General features: G+C 40.3%; 1 pseudogene; it reads left to right on the forward strand.

Moving 5' to 3' along the window:
• Window positions 1–20,911: 20,911 nt before the first annotated feature.
• On the forward strand, window positions 20,912–22,007 carry LOC142427253 (transcriptional repressor protein YY1 pseudogene; annotated as a pseudogene).
• The last annotated feature ends 480 nt before the right edge of the window (window positions 22,008–22,487 follow it).

Genomic DNA, 22,487 nt, shown 5'->3' on the forward strand with positions numbered 1-22,487 from the left:
CAGCCTCATATGACCAGCATTTTTGTTTGGTTCAAGATTATCCATTTCTAATAGGATAAAAAAACAAGACTTTGAGAAAAAACTTTAATGGTAATGCCACCCCTACCCCCACCCCGGACGTGTTAGCCGGGAGGAGGAGGGAGTCCGTGTGGGCGGGGGATGCAGGATGTGAATTAATACAGAGACCAGAGGGAGAGACGGAGCACAGCCACAGACACATCCTTATCAATTCAGCTGCTGGAATAAGTGAATCACTATGGGTGCTTCTGTGAATTGGAGCCATCCACTTCATAGGACGGCTCTGATTGGTTAGATGTGAGTAAACAAACATTCAAAGCCTTGCAGTGTCAGCGGGGCTTTGAATGAACAGCGGAGAAACAGCAATCACCCGCGAGAGATAATGGGCACTCATCGCGTTACCTCAGGGGGGTGGGGCAGCGAGATGTTACACCTAACAGGTACCACTGACCCGTGTATAAGCTGAACCCCAGTTTTTTAGCACATTTTTTGTGCTGAAAAACTCGGCTTATACACAAGAATATACAGTATGTCTTTTATCTCAGACACATGAACTTCTTAACCTGATAATTTTTGAGCTATTAAAAATGAACAGATGTCAAAAAATTACATTTATATCCCCCAAAATACCCACTGTTCACCAGAACATAGTAGCGTGCCTAAATAAAGAATACAGAAATGTTGGGAATCTCCCTGAAACAAAAAGATAAGTGATTTTCCTTCAGAGGACAGGGCCTCAATATTTTGAATGGCTAGGTTGAGTAGACTCCAGCAGAAGAAATGGCAGCCTCCTCATTACAAAGCTAACTCATGTCATCAAGAAGTGGAAGTGGAGAAACAAAAATTTGGTCTGAAATTAGACCTAATAAACTGAAAACAAAATAAAGTCAGAATCATGAAGGGGTAGTCAAGATTCCTGAGTATGCACTGTTGGATCAGAAAATGTTAATCCCAATTGTCAACTATTGACCAATGTCACTATTGTGTGATCACATGTAGAGTTACACTGGTGCAAAGAAGGTAATACTTACTTCAGATATGGTAGTAAAGTGATATGCACATGGCTGATTATTATGTGACCCACTGGCTCAGAATCACATGCCTGAGTCTATTTCTATACCAGCAATGATGTACTGAACATGACATCAGGAACTTTGGTTTCAAAGAGTAGCAGCCACATCTTTTTTTTCCTATTCTTTTTTTTTTTTTACTCATTTTGTTAGGGGCTCATACTACTCTTATCACAATCCATAGATGCATCATATCTTCCACTGTCCAAAGTCTCCCTTCACCCACTTTTCTGTTGTCCATCCCCTAGGGAGGAGGATATATGTAGACCCTTGCAATTGGTTCCCCCTTTCCACCCCACTCTCCCTGCACCCTCTTGGTATCGCCACTCTCACCACTGATCCCAAAGGGATCATCTACCCTGGATTTCCTGTGTTTCCTGTTCCTATCTGTACCAGTGTACATCCTCCGGTCCAGCCAGATTTGTAAGGTAGAATTGGGATCATGATAGTTTGGGTTTGGGGGGAGCATTTACGAACTAGAGGAAATTTGTATGTTTTATCGCTGTTACATTGCACCCTGATTGGCTCATCTCGTCCCCGTGACCCCTCCGTAAGGGCAGGTCCAATGACCTATAGCTGGGCCCTGGGTCTCCACCCCACACTCCACCTCACTCACAATGATGATTTATGTTCTGATGATGCCTGATACCAGATCCCTTCAACACCTCGTGATCACACAGGTTGGTGTGCTTCTTCCAAGTGGGATTTGGTGCTTCTGAATTAGATGGCCGCTTGTCTACTCCCAAGCCTTTAAGACCCCAGATGCTATATCTTTTGATAGCTGGGTGTCATCAGCCTTCCTTGCTACAGCCACATCTTTTATAAGGATCATGAAAAGTAATATTTTCTTTCAGGAAAAACCAAACTCAAATGTGTCCTGGTTTCAGAACAGGCTGGCAGTGGTGTTATTGATGACTTAAAGCAAGTTGCACTTTTTCTAGTTAAGACTGCGATGGACAATTTCATCACCTCAATATATATTGGTTTCTTATGGAGTGATTCACCTCCAGAATTCCCTTGCCTGGTACCCTTAACAAATATAAGTATTTTGAGTTCCTCCAGAAAGTAGCCTCTACAATTCAAGTAGAAACTATCTTGAAACAATACTAATGGGATCACAGAATGGCACAATTCCTTAAAAATAAGTTGATACATTTTTATTATATATACAAAATACCACATGATAACTAAATGCCCTTAAACATTTATTCATTTGAAAGAATATATCATCAATAAAAAAGTGATACAGGATTGTTAATATAATCTTAAAAATTTAAGAAAACAGTATATAAAACATTTCCATATTCCTATATATTAATGAGGTTGTAAAATATTATTGTATATAATTAAAGTAATGATCCATAAAATTTGTGCTGCATATATAGAAGTCAGCAGATCAGAAAATTGAGTGGAAATTAACATATTACAGTACTAAAGAGTGATATAGCATTGTCATAATTCCTAATGCTTTTCTGCAATATGTGTTTTTCACAAGTACAGTGAAGTTTTCAGATTCACAGTCTGTTGCTACATTCCTTACATTCATAAGTCTTCCCTCCACTTTGAATTATTATATGTTTAATGAGGTGTGAGTAGTGAATTAATTAGTTCCTAAGTTCGTTACTAAAATAGTTTCCACTATGAATTCGCATATGTTGATTGAGTTTTGAAGAATGATAAAGGCTTTTCCACATTCCTTACATTCATAAGGCCTGTTTCCACTGTGGATTCGCATATATGCTTTGAGGTGCATAGATGTATTAAAAGCTCTCTCGCATTCCTTACATTCCTAAGGCCTGGCTCCACTGTGAATTCTCATATGTTGAGTGAAGCTAGAAGATCCAGTAAAAGTTTTCTCACATTCTTTACATTTATAAGGCCTTTCTCCAGTGTGACTTCTCATATATCTAGTATGATCTTAGACTCTAAGAAGAGCTTTGCCACATTCCTCAGTCAAATGACTTCCTTCTGTGAATTCTCAAATGTTGAATGAGACATGTATCTTGAGTAAAAGCCTTCCCACAGTGCTTACATTCATTAGACTTAGCTCCCTTGGTCATTCTAATATCATCCATGAGTGTTGACGGATCTCCATGGATTTTTCTAGATTCTGTATTGTCACCTTTGTTTTCTTTTAGAAATTCTATTGTAGTGTACATATTGTTTTTTCGACATTTGTTAAAATGGTCAGCATTGAATTGAGTGTAAAATTGCTTGTTGTGCTGTAGTGAAGGTAAACGCTTGAATGATTTTTCATATAAAAGATATTCCAAAAAAAAAAAAAAGACATTCCATGGGATATAAGTGTCCTAATCTTTTTAATGCAGTTAAGAATTGCAATTTGACTGGAGAGCTCAGGAATAGTATTTACTTCATATCTTCCAGAGGACATCAAGAACAAATACTTTCTACTAAAACCAATCAGATAAAAATAAGGTTTTTACCATTTTATCATTCCCAAAGATAGTAAACATACACAGATTACTTCAATTATCTAACAAATCATAAATTTAAATATGTGATAGAAACATAACTGTCAGTGAGTTAATAAAATATGGAAGAATTATATAAGTGGGTATATGAGAAATATATTTATAATATTTAATAGATAATTCACAGCGATTAAAACTATATAGTGGTAGACGTGTTTGTCTATATTATTAAAGGTAGATACACACATATATATCTATGTGCAACAAAATATTTTAAATCTATTCAAGTAAATATTGACACTTTAAATTGGGTCACATTTCTTCAGTCATAATTGGGGTAATTGAATTAATATATGTATAGGTTATACATCTGTATATGTAACAATATTTGTAATATACTTATATTTTATATTCAAATAGATATATGGATAGAGATATAAGCTTTGATTTAGTCATTGTACTCATTGTGACTCTATAAGGTAGAATAGAAATATTTTTATAAGAACCATATTGTAGGCCGTGAAGATGATGTTACTGATTAGAGCAGCCAGTCCACAGAGAGGACAACATGGCTGGCCCCACTATGAGACATGATACTCCTCAGTGACTAAGGGCGCTACAAGGGACAGCACCGGAGACACAGTGTGCGAACTGCACCTGACCTGATCCCACCTCACTGAGGCAAAGCACTGGGGGAGTGCAGTGGAACAGCAAGGGAATGGAGCGGGAAGATCCCCAGGGAATGCTAAAAGTGGACTTTAGGGCCAGGGCGTGGTGCCCCAACAGACTGGACTGGAAAACACTCCTAAAGGCCAACAAACGATCCTTGAACTAACTACAAGCTTTTCTTTCTTGATGTGTTTTCTTTTGTTCTTTGTCAGTGGTTTGTTGTATGTTGTCTGGTTGTATACTGTTGCTTTGTGTTCCTCTGTCTTGTTTTCGTGCATGTTGTTATCTCCACAGGTCTGTCTAAATAAGACAGGCTGGATTAACTACCTGGAGGAAAAACAACGGGACCGACAGTTCCGGGGGGACTTAAGATAGGGGGAGGTAGGGGTAAGGAAGTGGTGTTAACAAACCCAGGGACAAGGGAACAACATGGGACCCAAATTGGTGGTGAGGGGGGCAGTGGCAGGACTGGTAGGGAATGATCAAGGGTAAGGTTACATAAAGAAGAGGTATAACAGTAACCCAGATGGGGATGAAGCATGATAGTGGGGCAGGAGGAAAGTCAAGGGAAACAGAGGAAAGAGCTAGGAGGCAAAGGGCATTTATAGAGGTCTAGACAAAGACATATACAGGCAAATATATATATGAGGATGGGGAAATTGATCTATGTGTCTATATTTATAGGTTTAGTATTAAGGTGGCGGAAGGACCTTGGGCCTCTAATCAAGCACTCCTTCAATGCATGAATACTTTCTTTTATTAAATTGGCACTCTATGATGCTGACCCTCCCGACACAACTGCTGAAGCCAAAATGGGTGAACAACTAATGTGGTGAAGAAAGTTGATGGTGCCCGGTTATCAAAAGATAGTGTCTGGGGCCTTAAAGGCTTGAAGAAAAGAAGCTTCCATCTAGCTTAGAAGCAACAAAGCCCACATGGAAGAAAACTCCAGCCTGTGTGATCACATGGTCCCAAAGGGATCATTTATCAGGCATCAAAGAACAAAAAATCATATCATTGGGTGTACACCTCCATGATAATGATCGCTGAGGATAAACGGGTGCATAAGCAAATGTGGCAAAGAAAGCTGATGGTGCCTGGCTATCAAAAGAGAGATAGTGTCTGGGGTCTTAAAGGCTTGAAGGTGAACAAGCGGCCATCTAGCTCAGAAGCAACAAAACCCACATGGAAGAAGCACACCAGCCTGTGCGATCAAGAGGTGCCAAAGGGATCAGGCATAAGGCATCATCAAAAGAAAAAAAAAAACAGTGAATGAAGAGGGAAGTGCAGAGTGGAAACCCAATGCCCATTTGTCGGCCACTGGAGATCCCCTTACAGAGGGGTCTAGGGGAAGAGATGAGTCAGTTGGTGCGATGTAGCACCGATGAAGAATACAGCTTTCCCCCAGATCCTGGATGCTTTCTTCCCCCCCTCCCCCCAACTACCATGATCTGAATTCTACCTTACAAGACTGGATAGAGCAGAGGTTGTACACTGGTGCATATAGGAGCTGGAGGCACAGGAAATCCAGGGTGTATGATACCTTCAGAAGCAGGGGTGTGGGGTGATACTGGGAGAGTGGAGGGTGAGTGGGTTGGAAAGGGGGAACTGATTACAAGGATCCACCTGTGACCTCCCCCCTGGGGGACGGACAACAGAGAAGAGGGTGAAGGCAGATGCCGGATAGGGCAAGATATGACAAAATAATAATCTATAAATTATCAAGGGCCCATGATGGAGCGGGGAGCAGGGAGGGAGGGGAAAAATAGAGTACCTGATGCAAAGGGCTTAAGTGGAGAGCAAATGCTTTGAAAATGATTAGGGCACAGAATGTACAGATGTGCTTTTTAAAATTGATGTATGTGTATGTATGGATTGTGATAAGAGTTGTATGAGCCCCTAATAAAAGGTTTTTAAAAAAAGAACTATATTGTATTTCTCATAATATGTAGCCGATGTATTAGAACCACTCAAATGGCACTCAAATGCTTAATATAATGCACCACAAGCTGTATGTTTCTGTGTATATATATATATACATACACACACAGACGTATATTTACATTTATAATATAAGATGGGCATGAAACGTTTGCTGGAAAAATTCTCATTTTTACATGGGCTTTGTTTTTTTTATGTACCAACTATGTGTTAGAATTCACTTTGAGTGGATTATGACCCAGTTCAACACTTTAGGTCCATGTAAAAATTTACCTGATGTTTTCTGAGACTGTAACTTTTTATTTATTTTTTTAGCTATTGGTGTCTAAAATTTTTTTTTTACAATTCTATATAAATGCTTTATAATCAAATCTAAAGCGAACAGGAAGATATTTCATTTACTGGAAAAGAATAAAATTACCCTGATTCACTGAATAAAATTACTGTGTAGTTTCTAGACTGGTTGTTATATAGTTCATTGATTTTCTTAAATTTACATGTTACTAATATATGCACAAGGCTTTCAAAAAGAAACATCATGGAGTCAGCATGCCCATTCCTCCCTCCCCGCATGCTGCCTAGAAGCAGTCACTTTTATCCAGCTGTTTGAGGTTTTTCTGATTTCATCTCCAAAATTACAGACATTCTTCTGCCTCTATTTCTTGATTAGTCAAAGTCAAATTGTTTACTAATGCTTAGTATGAAAAATTAGGTTTGAGTTCATTTTTCAGCTAATCTTCCCTACTCATTCAAAAAGCAATGCTGTTGAGCACTTGAAATGGGCTAATATGCTGAGAAAGTAAATTTAAGTTAATTTAAATTATATTAATCAGTTTTAATGTTGGCATATTTATTGAACTACACAGTGTCATCCTTTTTCTTTTGAAATTGCCATTTAACATTGTTAGGGTACAGAGAAAACTTAAGGCCTGCTCCCATATCATCTCAATGAAAATAGTGTTAACTCTCAGTGCCTTTAGTCTATTACGACTAATAAAGACTGCCCCCGTGGGTTTCCAAGACTATACAACTCTTCATTAGAAAGCTCTACCTTTCTTTTTTTCTTAATTTAAATCATTTTATTGGGTGCTCATACAACTCTTAACACAATCCATATATATGTACATTGTGTCAAGCACATTTGTTGTCATCATCATTCTCAAAACATTTGCTTTCCACTTGAGCCCTTGGTATCAGCTCATTTTTCCCCTCCTTCCGTGTTCTCTCCTCCCTCATGAACTCTTGATAGTTTATAAATTATTATTTTATCATTTCTTACACTGCCCGTCTTCCTTCACCCACTAGTAGTTGATGATTTCTAACTGCTGACCTTGTAGCCACTATGCCACCAGGGCTCCTTTGTGTTTACTAGGATTCTCTATTTTATCTGTAGGTTCTACTATCCATTGCAACGGCTACCCAGAATTCAAAGACAAAAATCCCAATGAAGGGGTTTACTGAGGAAGTTAAGAGGTTGTAATGCAAATGAGAACATACTGAAGTACTTTCAGGGCTGCTAATAGATGCCAAAAGGACATACCACTCTGCTGTAAGCCTCAATCAAAGGCGTTAAGCTCAAGATCTGTGGATCAGCACACCCAGATACCTGAATTACATGCCCCCAAGTACCCCATTGCAGTGTGAGTCCAAGGCACTTGGTTTTAATTGCTCTGGGGGCTACTAAATCATTGTTTCATGCTCTGTCTCTTGGCTCTGCTGCTGCTCTGATGCGGTAGCTGTCTTATGAATCTGGGCAGTTCACTGTCAGAGATCTTGGGCCCAGAGAATGTTCTCCACTCTTGGTTTTTGCTGGAATTGAGATGTCCCTCCTGCTTCTCGGATAGCTCATTTTAGATGCAGCGGAATGGCATTCCAGGAAGTCATGTGGACAATCACTCACTTGTGAATCCTATCACTTCCTTGGATCCACGTGATTCTGTAACCATCACCCTGAGATCTTCCTGTATCTCACTTCACCTTTCTACATCGGTCTTTGACAGTATGAGTCTGAAGAGGGCTCTGATTAGCATTGAACCAGGGCAGCTCTAGCCTGTCCTACAGGGTCACTATGGGCTGGCATCGACTTGATGGCAGTGAGTGAGAGTTCCTGTTAGATGTCATGGAGTTGGTTCCAATCAGGTCAGCGAGGTCGCGCTTTTTATCTTTCAGGATTCCGATCACTATCGTCCACAGGATCCTTCTGCACCATGGAAAAGCATGCTTAAGAACCGGGGTACGCACTCCGGGCTCTACACGGCAGAATGACACACCAAAGCTCCAGGACCGTCGTGTGGCTCGCGGCGGCGGCTCGGGCTCCTTCCCTCCCCCACCTTGGAGAGTGGCTGCGGTGACTCGGAACCACAAAGCCGGGCGCGTCCAGGAGACGCCGCAGCTCCTGGCTGCACCTGGGGCTCTGCGTGGCGCCCCTCAGAAAATTCACCGCGGCGGCCGCCCGCTCCGCCTCCCCCCTCCCTTCCCTTCCCCTCCTCCGAGGGTAACTTTTTAATAGAGTATAAGGCCTTAGGTTTCTCCCTTGGAACACGTGGTTTAGGACTCCCGACCTTGTGACTAGCAGGCAATATTCAAAAAGCAATTGGCAATTAAAATAATCTTTGAAGTTTTCCATAGCAGTAACATGCACAGTTTATAAGTAGAAGATCAAGTTAAAAACTATGGGGCACAGCGCAGATGTAACACTAAAGATGAAAAGGGGACATTTTTCTTTTTCCTTTACCACTACACCAGGTGAATAGGTGCTGGCTACTAAGTCATAGTGCTGTTGAAATGAACAAAGTTGATTGCCAACTTATGATGAGGTAATCTAGGTTCAAAAAGTTTAGCATTCTCCAAAAACATTTTATGTAGCACTCCACTCTAATTCTTTGTCAGTATAATTTCAAATGGACAAAAGAGCAGTGGTTGAATATGTGTAGAGCGTGTGTTGATTATCTACAGATAGTTATTTTTACATCATATATAACAACTGATCTTTACTTATTTATAATATATTATACATAACAACATAGCTCTACATGTACATGTAAAGATATGGTATTATAAATGGTAAGACAATATTGGCTCAGAGTGGCTTATCTGTAAGTATTTAAAAAGGAGCTCACCAAAGCATTTATTCCTTAGAGTCACTGGCAGGTTCTGAATTGCTACATTTGTTATTAGCTGAGTGCTTAATCATCAATCATCTACACTTATACTACATGTATTAAAATTACAAAATACTAGCTTCGGTCTCTTTCCGAACATATAACATCCTTCCAACTCAATTCTGGAGCATTGCTCTCTCTCAAGTAAATTAGACTCACTTCAAAAGTGGGTTCATGTATTCTTGCTTTTATACTTCCATGAAAGTTACAGATTCTTTGTAATATGGAGGCACCTGTATAATTTTTCAAGAATCTTATTACATGTTCATTGTGTAGTTTTTCTTAATCATTAACATTTGAGAAGCAGAACCAATTATGTATATTGAAGTTCACAGTATGAAACAAAAATGAACAGCATTATACACAGACAAGAAGTAGCTATGAGAGAAGAAATACTTTGTCATGTAAATATTTATTGATGTTTTGGCCATGTTCAAAGAGAAATTGGCAATTGAAGATTAAGAACAGTAGCATATATATATATATATATATAGTTTATAATTAGATAAAATTTAAAAGCTATGGTGCAAAAGGCAGGTGTTACAGTAAAGATGAATGAGGTTTCCTTTTCCTTCATGAACACAGGTGCTGTAGTAATGTCAAAAAGCATTCAAAACACAAGGGCAGGCATTTGTGCAGAATGTTCTTGGGCAATTGAGACTTTTTCTTACAGATTTTTCAAGTAAACTTTCTTCCATGAAAATTTGGCCAACGCTTTCGTGACAGTGATCCTGAATGAATTTTCTGCCCTCTCCCCTGGCATTTCTCTTATTGCTCTAAGCGAACAAAATAGGTCTTACAACATACTGCTCCTGACAGGAAAAAGAAGTCCTATTAACATTTCACTGAAGTGGTTTCAATACTTTGATTTTTCAAGATTTCAAAAAATATGCAGGTGTGAATAATTTGAAAAATCAATGACCTTTTCCCTTTCAAATGTTTAATAAACACACTAATACTTTGTTGTGCTGATAACTGGAACACCAAAAATTTTGTATTGACACCCTGGTCTGGGGGTGAAAAATGAGGCTTTGTATGTTTTTAGCAACATGGTGCTCTTCTTATGTCACTGTATCAGATAATACTCCATTATGATTCATCTGTATGTCAGTGGCTTATATTCCAGGAGTGGAACACTTCTTCCTACTACTAATCTGCTCAGTTTGGAAGTTCTGCAGATACCAGTTTACCATGGGTAGTACTGCTAGTAATTGAAATACTTGTGTAGCTTCCATAATAAAATCATGGAAGTTTAATATTGTGCAAAACTGACAGAGTAGTGGCAGACTGTAGAGATGTGTGATCATGGGAAACTTTGGATATAATCAGAACTGAGATAAAATTTACTGTCATATTTAACCAGGCATCCCTTATCCCAGTGACTGAGGCAACAATCACTTATATTTGGTAAATAATGCATTAATTTGAAATAAGCTATTCATACCTACTATTGCTAAGTTCTTGAAGGTCTCCACCATCACTTCTCTGTAGAGTTGCTTCTGAGAAACATCCAGCAATGCCCATTCTTCTGCGGTAAAATCCATGGCCACATCCTCAACAGTCACAGAGTCCTAACATAGCCCACACAATCAGCTTCATCAGTGGACTAAGCATTCAAATATTTGTGAAAAGAAAGATGCGGCTTAAAGTTCTGATCAACTTTCATTTCATAAGGATTTAGCAAATGGTTGTGTGTTCCATAAAGTATACCTTTGGGTTTAGTCATTATTCTCTAATTTGAATGATCTACATTCACTTCTCCAAAGATTTCAAATTATCTCATAGACTCATCATTATGAACACCATTCATAATTTTTGTGCAAAATTTCCATTACATTTAAGCCCCTTTTCTACTAACTTTGTGACACTTCCACCAGTTAATTACATAGCAAACATCACTTCCAATGTGGACTGTCCAATGCCAGTCTATGTCCTTTTGTAATAGTTTATGATACAAACTCTACTATAAACACCATCATCTACATTATAATTTTTCTGTGTGTGGGTGTGGAGCAACACCTTCCATAGCAAATATATATATTTATGAACAAGTGAATTTTGTATTAACAATTAAATACTGAAACTGGAAACTTGTTTATTTTTTTTAGGCATCTTAACCATTTGAGGAGCTGTCATATCCTCAAGAAATGGAGGAGCTGACGCTTCCCTTTCTCTTGTGTCATCTCTTCCGAGATAAAAAAGAAAAGGTATAACGATGGTTATGCCAAGAAAGGCTTTGTCCCCATGCACAGTATTGGCTGCATGAACTGTGCCTGCTGTGAGCCCAGAGACAAGGCCATTAAGAAGTTTGTAATAGGAAACAGTGGAGACCACAGCCTTCAGAGACATTTCCATAGCAAGTGCCTTAGCACATGTGCTTCCTAACTGTATGTGATGTCACATTATTGTGTGAGTTGTGCTATTCACAGCAAGGTTGTCAGGATCCAGTTACGTGAAGCCCAGAAGGTCCAAACCTTCCCATCCTGTTTTAGACCTACAGGTACTGTCCCACAACCATCTCTAAAGCCTAAGCAAAGATTAGAAGCTGAAAGAAAACAAACCAGAAAAAAATGGAAATTGTTCTTTAAAATCAAAAGAAAGGAACAAGTTGCATAAAAAATTCAAATGTACTGTGCAGTATTATTGATAAATGTTTCAATAATTGACTGAAAATTAATATGGTTAAACAAGCACATTTAAATTTGGAAATTGTCTGTGCTCCCAAATTGGAAAACAAGTACTTGTCCGCAGACTGGTGGATATGCATATTAATGTGAATTATACAAAAGAGACATTGAAATTGACCTTCAAATTTTCAACTATTATTATGACCCAAATATAAAATGATATTGAAAATAACTCTAAAACACCTTTAATACTAGATCAATGGTACTGCCAGGAAAGAACCCAAAATGGATTGAGAAGAACTTCTGGAATGTGAACTTCTGATATTTGTGGTGTTATCAGATGGTAAGATCATAAGATAATACCATAAATATGCTGGTCTGTCTTTTGGTACTTATAAGAATCCTTAATGTGAAAAATAGTGGAAGCTATTCAAACAGAACAATAGGGTGTTGTTGGGTAATTTAAAAATTAGTAAATATACTGTACACATTGACTTTTTTTAAATCTGAAAAACCACATAATAATGCAGTTTCAAGGTGGAAGAAAATCAAATTAATAACTTGTGACAAACAGATATTTCTAGATGAAAGTGAATAGAATGTAAAGAAATTACTAATGAAGATCCAAGACTATAGATGAGTACTGATTCAAAAATGGAACGAAGAAAATAAAATCCTCACAACTGATCCAATAAGCAGCATCCTAATAGTTTGAGCATAATTTTAAATCAAGATTTGTATTTTATGTAAAAGGGACTCAGGGAAAAAGCTACTGTATACAAACATTCCTGGGGTGAGGTCCAGGTAGTATGGCAGGGGAAAGACCAAACCTAGGGATACATATGGAAGCCAACTAAATAGAGGGCAAAAAGAAAAAAGAGACATGGGTAGCAGGAGAACAGGGCACTAACCCACCCAAGGGGAGAGTATTGTTTATATTTACACAGGGAAAGAGGGACCAGACTTCAACTCGGTTCTCCATTATGTGAACACAACATAATGGCATGAAACTGGGAACCAAGAGAGGTTAGAGGGGCCGGCTCCAATCCCAACTACATGGACAGTCTCCCCTCCCCGAGAAGAATTTACTTTAGAGGACCGCACTGAAGCTACAGTTCAGGGAGAGGGGCATGTCTGATTGGAGCACAAAAAGAGCAAATGAAGGGTGAGGAAGAGAGAGTGGAGCCCATGCTGGCCCACCAAGCCCTGAGGATGATATTCCAGCTCAGAGCAGCCAATGCGCAGAGAGGACCATAGGGCCGGCCCCACTAAAAGGCATGACATCCCTTACTGATCCACAGCACTATGGGGGACAACACTGGAGACAGTGTGAGAATTGTGCCCAATCTGACCCCAACACACCGAGGCAAAACACTGAAGGCATGCAACAGAACAGCAAAGGGAGCAGAGCAATGCAGTCCCAAAGGAATATCAAAAATAGACTTTGGGGCCAGGGAGTGGCACCCCATTAGACTCCACCAGAAAATATTCCTAAAGGTCAACAAACAGACTTTGAACTATTTACAGCAGTAGTTCTCAATCTTTCTAATGCCACACCCCGCTAATACAGTTTCTCATGTTGTGGTGACCCCCCAACCATAAATTATTTTTGTTGCTACTTCATAACTGTAACTTTGCTATTGTTATGAATTGAGCAACCCCTGGGAAAGGGTACCTGACCTCCCAAAGGGGTCACAACACACAAGTTCAGAACTGATTTATAGGTTTTTCTTTTTGTTGTTTTGTTTCTTTTGTTGCTTTGTTTTGCTCTGTTTTTTTTTTTTGGGGGGGGGGTGCATATTATCTTCTCTGCAGGTCTATCTAGATAAGATAGGCAGGACAAACAATCTGGAGGTAAAAACTACGGGACTGAGAATTCCAGGGGTAAATGGAAGAGGGGAAGGTGGGGGAAAGGAAGTGGGTGTTAAGAAAGCCAGGGGCAATGGAACAACAAGTGATCCAAAATCAATGGTGAGTAGTGGGTGGGAGGCCAGGTAGGGTTTGATCAAGGGCAATATAACTAAGAGGAATTACTGAAACCCAAATGAAGGCTGAGAATGAGAGTAGGACAAGAGGAAAGGAAAAGGAAATAGATGAAAGAACTAGGAGGCAAAGGGTATTTGTAGAGGTCTAAGTACAGGCATGTACATATGTAAATACATTTATATATGATGATGTACACATATAGGTTTAGTATTAAGGTAGCAGATGGACATTGGGCCTCTACTCAAATACTCCCTCAATGCCAGAACACTTTGTACTATTAAACTGGCATTCCATAATGCTCACCTTCCTGATAGAATCAGTGAAGAAAAAGCGGGTGCATAGCAAATGTGGTAATGAAAGCTGAAGATGCCCGGCTATCAAAAGATACAGCATCTGGGGTCTTAAAGACTTGAAGATAAACAAGCTGCCATCTATCTCAGAAGCAATAAAGACCAAATGGAGGAAGCACATCAGCCTTTGTGATCATGAGGTGTCAATGGGATCAGGTATCAGGCATCAAAGAACAAAAAATCTTATTGTGAATGAGGGGGAGCTTGGAGTTGAGACCTAAGACCCGTCTATAGGCAACTGGACATCCCCTTACAGAAGGGTTGTGGGGATGTAACCAGCCAGTCAGTGTGCAGTATACCAATGAAGAAACATACAACTTTCCTCTAGCTCTTTATTCTTCCTCTCCCCTACTACCATGATGATCCCAGTTCTGCCTTAAAAATCCGGCTACACCAGAGGATGTACACTGGTACAGATAAGAACTGGAAACGGAATCCAGGAGAGATAAACCCCTCAGGATGAATAATGAGAGTAGCAATATCAGGAGGGTAAGGTGGGGAAGAAAGGGGGAACCAATCACAAGGATCTACATATAACTCCCTCCCTGGTGCATGGGACAGTATAAGACATGAAAAATAATAATTTATAAATTATCAAGGGCTCATGGGGATGGGGGGAGGGACAAAAAATGAGCTGATACCAAGGGCTCAAGTGGAAAGAAAATGTTTTGTGAATGATGATGGTGACAAATGTAAAATGTGCTTGACACAATGGAGGTATCTATGGATTGTGATGAGTTGTATGAGGCCCCAATAAAATGATTTTAAAAAAAAGATTTTTATTTTATTTGGATCCATAATCCTTGGCAACACTGTCAAGAAACCAAAACACATAATTTATTGGAGAAATTACTGGAAAGGACCCACTTAAAGTGTTGAAATCAACAATGCCACTTTGGGTCTGAGGGGTGCTTGGCTCAAGCCAGACCATGGTATATTCATTACAACATATCTATTTTTTTTAAAAATGGACAATGAGTAAAACTATACATTAATTTCTTTTAGTTTTTTGTTATTTGTGCAGAATATTGAATACACCACAGACAGGAAGAAGTATAAACAAATCTATCTTGGAAGGAGCACTAATGAAACATTTGGCTGCTAACTTCTCAGTCAGTAGTTCGAAACTTCCAGGCACATCACTGCAGAAAAATAAGGCTTTCGATTCCAACACATAGTTCCAGTGTAAGAAACTACAGGGACAGCTCTACCCTCCCCTTTTTGGTTGTTATGAGTTGTTGTCCTCTCTATCGCAGTGAGTTTGTATTTTTTGTTTTTTGTCTCTGAAGAAGTACAGGAAAAATGTTATTAAAAAGCAAAGATGTTAGGCATCATTCCCTTACATAGGACATATCACAGGAATGAAATAGTCCAGAGAAAAGGACATGATTGGTTTTTGACAAAAAATAAAACCACCTTCAATGGCCATATTTTAACAATAGGGTGTATTTTAACAACACGGGGGCTAATTATGTCAGGCATTGTGGAGATAGTGAAAGACTAGGCAGGATTTCCTTCTGCTGTGCAAAGGATCATTGTGAGTGAGGAGTGGTTCACCATCAATAAAAAATAATTCCCACATATTGACCAACTGGATACATTGTCATCAGATTCATTCTTTTAATGAAGCCATGAAAGGATTAAATTTCTAATCCGTGAAAGAGCTCAATCTTCCATTTTTAGAAATCTATACAAAATGTTTCACTGCACGAAGGGAATAAAGAAAACTGTAGGGTTGGAGAAATGGTGACACTGGACAACCTGATAATCCATGTCCTCTGGTAGAACTTTCTATCCAGACTCTACTCAGAAAGTTCTGTTGCCCGTCCCAATGAACCAAGTCTCAAACTGGGATGTGGACACCTTACATAACCAACTCTAAGTCACATAAGGAAGATCATCAGTAATCCAGTGCATCATACCATATATACATTTCATAGCAATAGCTATCATGAAGCTTTATAAAGCCCAGTCTTCGTTCCCTTCCCCTGTCATGCTCTTACATTATAGTCAACCCTCAGGTAATGGACATAGTATTCTCAAGAAGTCTTATCTAACCTTTATGTGTATAATAAAATATACCAGGGCTCTTTAATACTCACCATTTTGTAGCTCAAGCGTCCTGTAGTCAAATTATTGTATTCTCTAAATACAAGAAGCAGGAGTCTAGGGAGTTTGGAGTTGGCTGAATGAATTTAGTTCACAGACCAGCCAAATGCTGAAATCTTTTCTTCTAGTGCGTAAATGTGAAAGATCGTATTCCCAGATTTTTAGCTCCCTCAACTGGACAGTCTCTTTCTCTGGCAAGTCTGTGATCTGAAACATAGTAGTAGATAATGTTGAGTAAGGCATGTCAGTTTCTTGTCCTGCACTTCTTACCCTAAGTGGTGCCTCTTGGCCTCCAACCATGTTCCAATCTGAGTGTGTTTGCATTAAATACAGGACCCACTCTAAATTTAGGGCGCATACTTCTTCAGCTCCCCTTAGTTGATATTCATGTGAGACCAGGTATTTATTCATCTTAGAGAATGAATGAATTCCAGGTCTTCCCAAAATGAAAACTCAATCTGAAGTACTGTATAGACTTGGGAGTTAAATGTTTAGGTTGATGGTTGATCTTTATTGTTAAAGGTTGACCTGGAGCATTAAATCACACAGATACATTTCATATAACCTTAGGTGATTTTTCAGGCACAACATATGATTTCAGTCCAAGTCAATGAACTAATTGTGTCAATTGTTTTTGTGCCATAAAAACACTAGTATTGTACTTAAAAAATAATTTAGAAAAGTATGACATGTGATTGATGGTTTTGTTGCTGTTATTTCCTGCGCACAATTTCCAGTAACAGTTTTTAAAACCATTTTATTGGGGGGGGGGGTCATACCACTCTTATCACAATCTATACATCCATCCATTATGTCAGGCACATTTGTATATTTGTTGCCATCATCATTCTCAAAACATTTGCTTTCTACTTAAGCCCTTGGCATCAGCTCTTCATTTTTCTCCTCCCTCCCTGCTCTCCCTTCCCTCATGAACCCTTGATAATTTATAAATTATTATTTTGTCACATCTTACACTGTCATCTTCTTTCACTCACTTTTCTATTGTCCATCCCTCAGGGAAGAGTTTATATTTAGATCCTTGTAAGTGGTTCCCCATTTAGAATGATTTCTTTCCATTTACGTTTTAATTTATTTTTTTGACGCATTATCTGAAAGTAACACAAACAACCTAACCTGGGAAGATTTATAAAGAAAATTCCCCCAATATTTTAATGATCATTTAACTAAAAAAAGTAATTATTTATATGTATTTTAAGTAGTTGTCACACACTTGTTCATGTTTCTTTCTTTCCCACTACATCATCCAGCTAATTGCTATACTTTTATTTCTTGATATCAATGTAAATGTTTCTCTCATCGTGACATTCCAACACATTGAGTTTTTCATCAAAGTTTGTCCTGCTCCAAGCCCCTTGCATCCCATGGATACTGTACAATATCTACACTGTGTGAACAAATGCGCACGGTAGGGGGAGCCCATTTAGAAACCCATAGTAATAGAGTGTGATACCACAATAGAGTGTGGTAACCAGTGCAAGTTGTTTTAGAGGTGGACAACAAGAGATAAAAGGAAATAAGCAGGGAATACTAGAGGGGACTTGGTTAAGGCAGAGACAACCTTAACAAGAAAATAAGCCAAGAGGGAGGTGTATTTTCTATTCTCTAAGGCTCTTGTGTTTAAGGATGTCCAATGTTAAAGCTTTTGTGAAAGACGGCACACTACAGACAAGGTGTAGGTGTAGGTAGATTGATGATGCTAAGAGTCAAGGTGAATGAGGTAAGACTCTTAAAAGTACCTGAGATGAGGGAAGGTAATGGATGGTGTAGTCACTCTGTTCCTGGCTGGGGAGGGGAATTGAAAAGCCCTAGACTGTAGGCACAAGGTGGTTAGCAGCACGGTGGAACTGCAGTCTGAGGTCTTGTGACTAGCTCTTAGAAGGTTTCTGCAAGCCTGGAGTTATGACCACTTTTAGACAGCAGTTGAAGCAACATCAATATAGTTGAGAGGAATTACTATGAGGTAGAAGAAGGGCAAGCATGATGGTGGGTAGGGAGGAAGGTAAAAGGAAACAGAGGAAAGATCTAGGAAGCAAAGCTATGGATAGTGGTATAAGCATAGGTCTGTACATATGTAAATACATTAATTCTTAAGAATAGAGGTCTTGACCTACATACATATATTTATAAGGACATACAATGAGATAGTAGATGGACTTTGGGACTCTGCTCAAGCCCTCACTGAATGCAAGACCACTTTGTTCTAACAACCTGACATTCTGTGATGCTCACCATACCAGCATAATCACTGAAGACAAAATGGGTGCATAAGCAAGTGTTGTGAAGAAGGAGGGTAGTGCCTGGCTATCAAAAGAGATACCACCTGGGGTCTTAAGGGCTTGAAGTTTAAAAGTGGTCATCTAGTAGAGAACCAATGGGCCCACATGGAAGAAGCACACCATCCTGTGTGATCATGAGATAGGGTAATAGACTTCAGAAGACCACAAACAAGCAAAATAAAAACCACCATATTGTTGAGAATTAGAGGGGTTGTAGTAGAGACCCCAAATCCATCTGTAAACAATGGGACATTTCCTTACAGAAGGGTCACACTGAAGGGATGAAATAACCAGGGCACAGGATAGCACTGAAAAAACCCAAATATTATTCTGGTTCCTTGAGGCTTCCTCACACCCCACTATCATGACTCCAGTTCTGCCTTTCCCTGTAGGCTAGACTGGAGCCTGTGTGCCGGTACAGAAAAGAGATAAGAGTTCGTGACATATGGAATCCAGGAACAGGAATGGGGAGTATTGATACCAGTAGGGGAGAGAAAGGCAGGGATGGGAGGGGAATGAGGGGGAGCCAATCACAATGATGGACACATACCCACACACACATACCCCGGGGACAAAAACAGAAACCATGGGGGAAGCGAGAGAGCAGTCTGTGCAAGATATGAAAATAACAATAATTTAATATTTTTCAAGGGGTCACAGGAGTTGGGGGAGAGGAAGAGAGGGAAAAGGGGGAGCTGATAGCAAGGTATCAATGGAAAGTAAACGTTTAAAAACAAGTGATGGCAACATATGTACAAATATTCTTGATACAATTGAATTATGGATTGTTACAATAGCCCCCAATAAAATTATCTTTTAAAAAAAGTACATGAGATGGATTAATGAAAGAGATGACTTATCATCCATTCGGTCATCTTGGACTAGAGCATGGGTTTCAAGCTAAGTAATGTTGACAGATGGCAAACAACACAAACTGGGAGAGGGCTGATTGCCTTGGGTTCTAGGACATTGCATGCATAGTTTTGTTTTTTTAGGGAGAAGGGATAAGCTAGTGTCTGGGCTGGAGCTTGTGAATCATGCTTAACCAGGAATGTGGAGCGAAGAAAACAAAATGAGTGTGGTGGGGAGAGGCTATGCTTCGATAAAGGAGGGCAGCATTAGTCAGAATGGTTAGTTGGATATCGTTGACACCACCCTTTTGCAATCCTCCAAGTGTTCCTGAAGGCAGAGGGGTGTGAGGTTGTAGTTATAAGATAAAGGGTGAGGGTTAGGGCCCCTCTGAAACTGATCTGCAAGTCATGCTAATAGATAGATGCACAATTTGTTTTAGACCGTCTTGTGCCCAGTCACTATGCATTTCTGGAATCTCAGCATCAACATTCCTCTAGGTCTTAAGGACAGCCTTCCATGTCAGGGCTCTGAGACAAGGTGGTTTCAGTGAAAGGTGGGCTTCCAGGTCCCTCCTTGATTAATATTCTTAATCTAAGCTTGATTAAGTATTAACTTCTAGAAAGACTGCTAGCTTATGGAAAATTACAAAACAACTAAAAGGTGATAATAAGGTCAATAGATCAATAGATGCATTATACTGGATAAATCTTCCTAACAAGGCCTCTTTAGAGTGTTGAAAAGCAATGATGTTACTTTGAGGACTAGGTTTATCTGACCCAAACCATGGCATTGCCAATTACCGCATATGCATATAGAAGTTGGACATTGAATAAGGGAGAAATAAGAATCAATATGGTTAAATTGTAATGCATGGGCCTTCAGATAGACAAACAAATCTGTCTTGGCAGAAGTAAGGTCAGGGTCCTAGTTAGAGGTTAGGAGGTGAGAGTTCACATTAAATAATTTGGACATGTTGTCAAAAGTGACCAGTCCTTGGAGAAGGATATTTTGTTTGGTAAAGGGGCAGTGAAAAATAGGAATCCCTCAACTAAATGGATTGATACAGTGACTGAAGCAATAGGTTCATCCTAATTTGTTAGGATGCTGCAGGGGTTAGCAGTGTTTCATTCCCTTGTGCACAGGGACTCAATCAGAACTATCAACAACAAGAGCCTCAGAAATTACTAATCAACACCCAAGGCATGCACAAAATGCTAAATAGTTATGTTTACAAAAGTTATTTCCATGGTATCAAATGCCCAAAAACTCAGGAGACATTCACTAGAATTTAAGCCCTAGTTAAAAAGAAGGAATGGGCCCTGCCCACTCACTGCCTTCTTCCCTCTGCCTTCCTTCCCCGCTGTGTGACGCCTCCTTGTACAGGCCGGAGCCCAGAGCCATGGCCTCGGGCGACACCCTCTACAACGCCATGGACGGCTCAGAGATGCTGGCCGAGATCATGGAGCTGCATGAGATCGAGGTGGAGACCATCCCGGTGGAGACCATCGAGACCATGGTGGTGGGCGAGGAGGACAAGGACGGGGGCGACCACAGTGGCGGGGGTGGCCATGGGCACGCCAGCTACCACCACCACCACCACCGCCGCCGCCCATGATCGCACTATGGCCGCAGGTCGCTAAGGTCACAGGTCACCGACGACCTGAGCCAGGTGCACCACCACCAGGAGGCGATCCTGGTGCAGACGTGTGAGTTGGTGGTGGGCGCAGAGGAAGGCTTCGAGGGCCAGATCCCAATCCCAGTTCCAGCGCCGGCCAGCATTGGCAACGAGGACGATGAGGACTACATCGAGCAGACCTGGTCACCGTGGAGGCGGCGGCAGCGACAGCTCTCGTCGGGCGGCGGGGCTGATGCGGGCAACAAGAAGTGGGAGAAGCAGGTGCAGATCATTCAAGATGCTGGAGGACCCGTTCTCCGTCACTCTATGGTAGTCAGATGAAAAAAGGTCTTGACCATGAGACTGGTTGGGGAGCAGATCATTGGGGAGAACTCCCCTCCTGACTACTCGGAGTACATGACGGGAAAGATGCTCCCGCCTGGAGGGATCCCTGGCATCTACCTCTTGGACCCCGAACAGCTGGCAGAATTTGCCAGAATGAAGCCAAGAAAAATTCAAGAAGCTGATTCTCTGAGAACAATAGCTTGCCCTCACAAAGGCTGCCCGAAGGTGCTCAGGGACAACTCAGCCAGGAGGAAGCACCTGCACACCCACGGCCCCGCGTCCACGTCTGTGCCGAGTATGGCAAGGCTTTTGTCAAGAGCTCAAAGCCAGACAATACCAATTGCTTCGTACTAGAGACAAACCTTTTCAGTGCACGTTGGAAGGCTGTGGGAAGCGTTTTTCCCTGGATTTCAGTTTGTGCACAGACGTGCAGATCCACACGGGAGACAGGTCCTAGGTGAACAAGAAGTTTGCTGAGTCGACTAACCTGAAATATCACATCTTAATACACGCCAAGGCCAAAAACAACCAGTGAGACACCATGAGAAGGAAGTTCCTTCTCAGCCCCAGAAGCCTCTTCCAGAAGTGACTGGAAGACAACGTGCCTCTCCTTTGTGTGTTGTTTCTAGGAAAGAATTTTAAAAAGGAATCCTACACACCTAAGGGACATGTTTTGATAAAGTAGTAAAAATTAAAAAAATAAACCAAGGCTTATTAAGATGACATTGCTAAGATACTCTATCTTGCTATCTAATCATGTTTCAAAAACAAGGTGTTTTTGTAAAGTGTGGTCCCAGCAGGAGAACAATTCATGAACTTCGCATCAAAAGACAATTCTTTACATGACAGTGCTAAAAATGCGACTTCTTTTCACATTTTTAAAATATAGATCTCACCTGTTTTTCCCAAACTGGGGGTTAGTGACTATTTGTCTGTCAAGGGGAGTGTAAATCATGTAGTCTTCCAAAATGAGGAGTCAGCTGAAAGATCAGAGGGTTCAGCCAGTGCCTGGGAT

Source organism: Tenrec ecaudatus, chromosome 15 (genome assembly GCF_050624435.1).
Source record: "Tenrec ecaudatus isolate mTenEca1 chromosome 15, mTenEca1.hap1, whole genome shotgun sequence".
Taxonomy (NCBI): domain Eukaryota; kingdom Metazoa; phylum Chordata; class Mammalia; order Afrosoricida; family Tenrecidae; genus Tenrec; species Tenrec ecaudatus.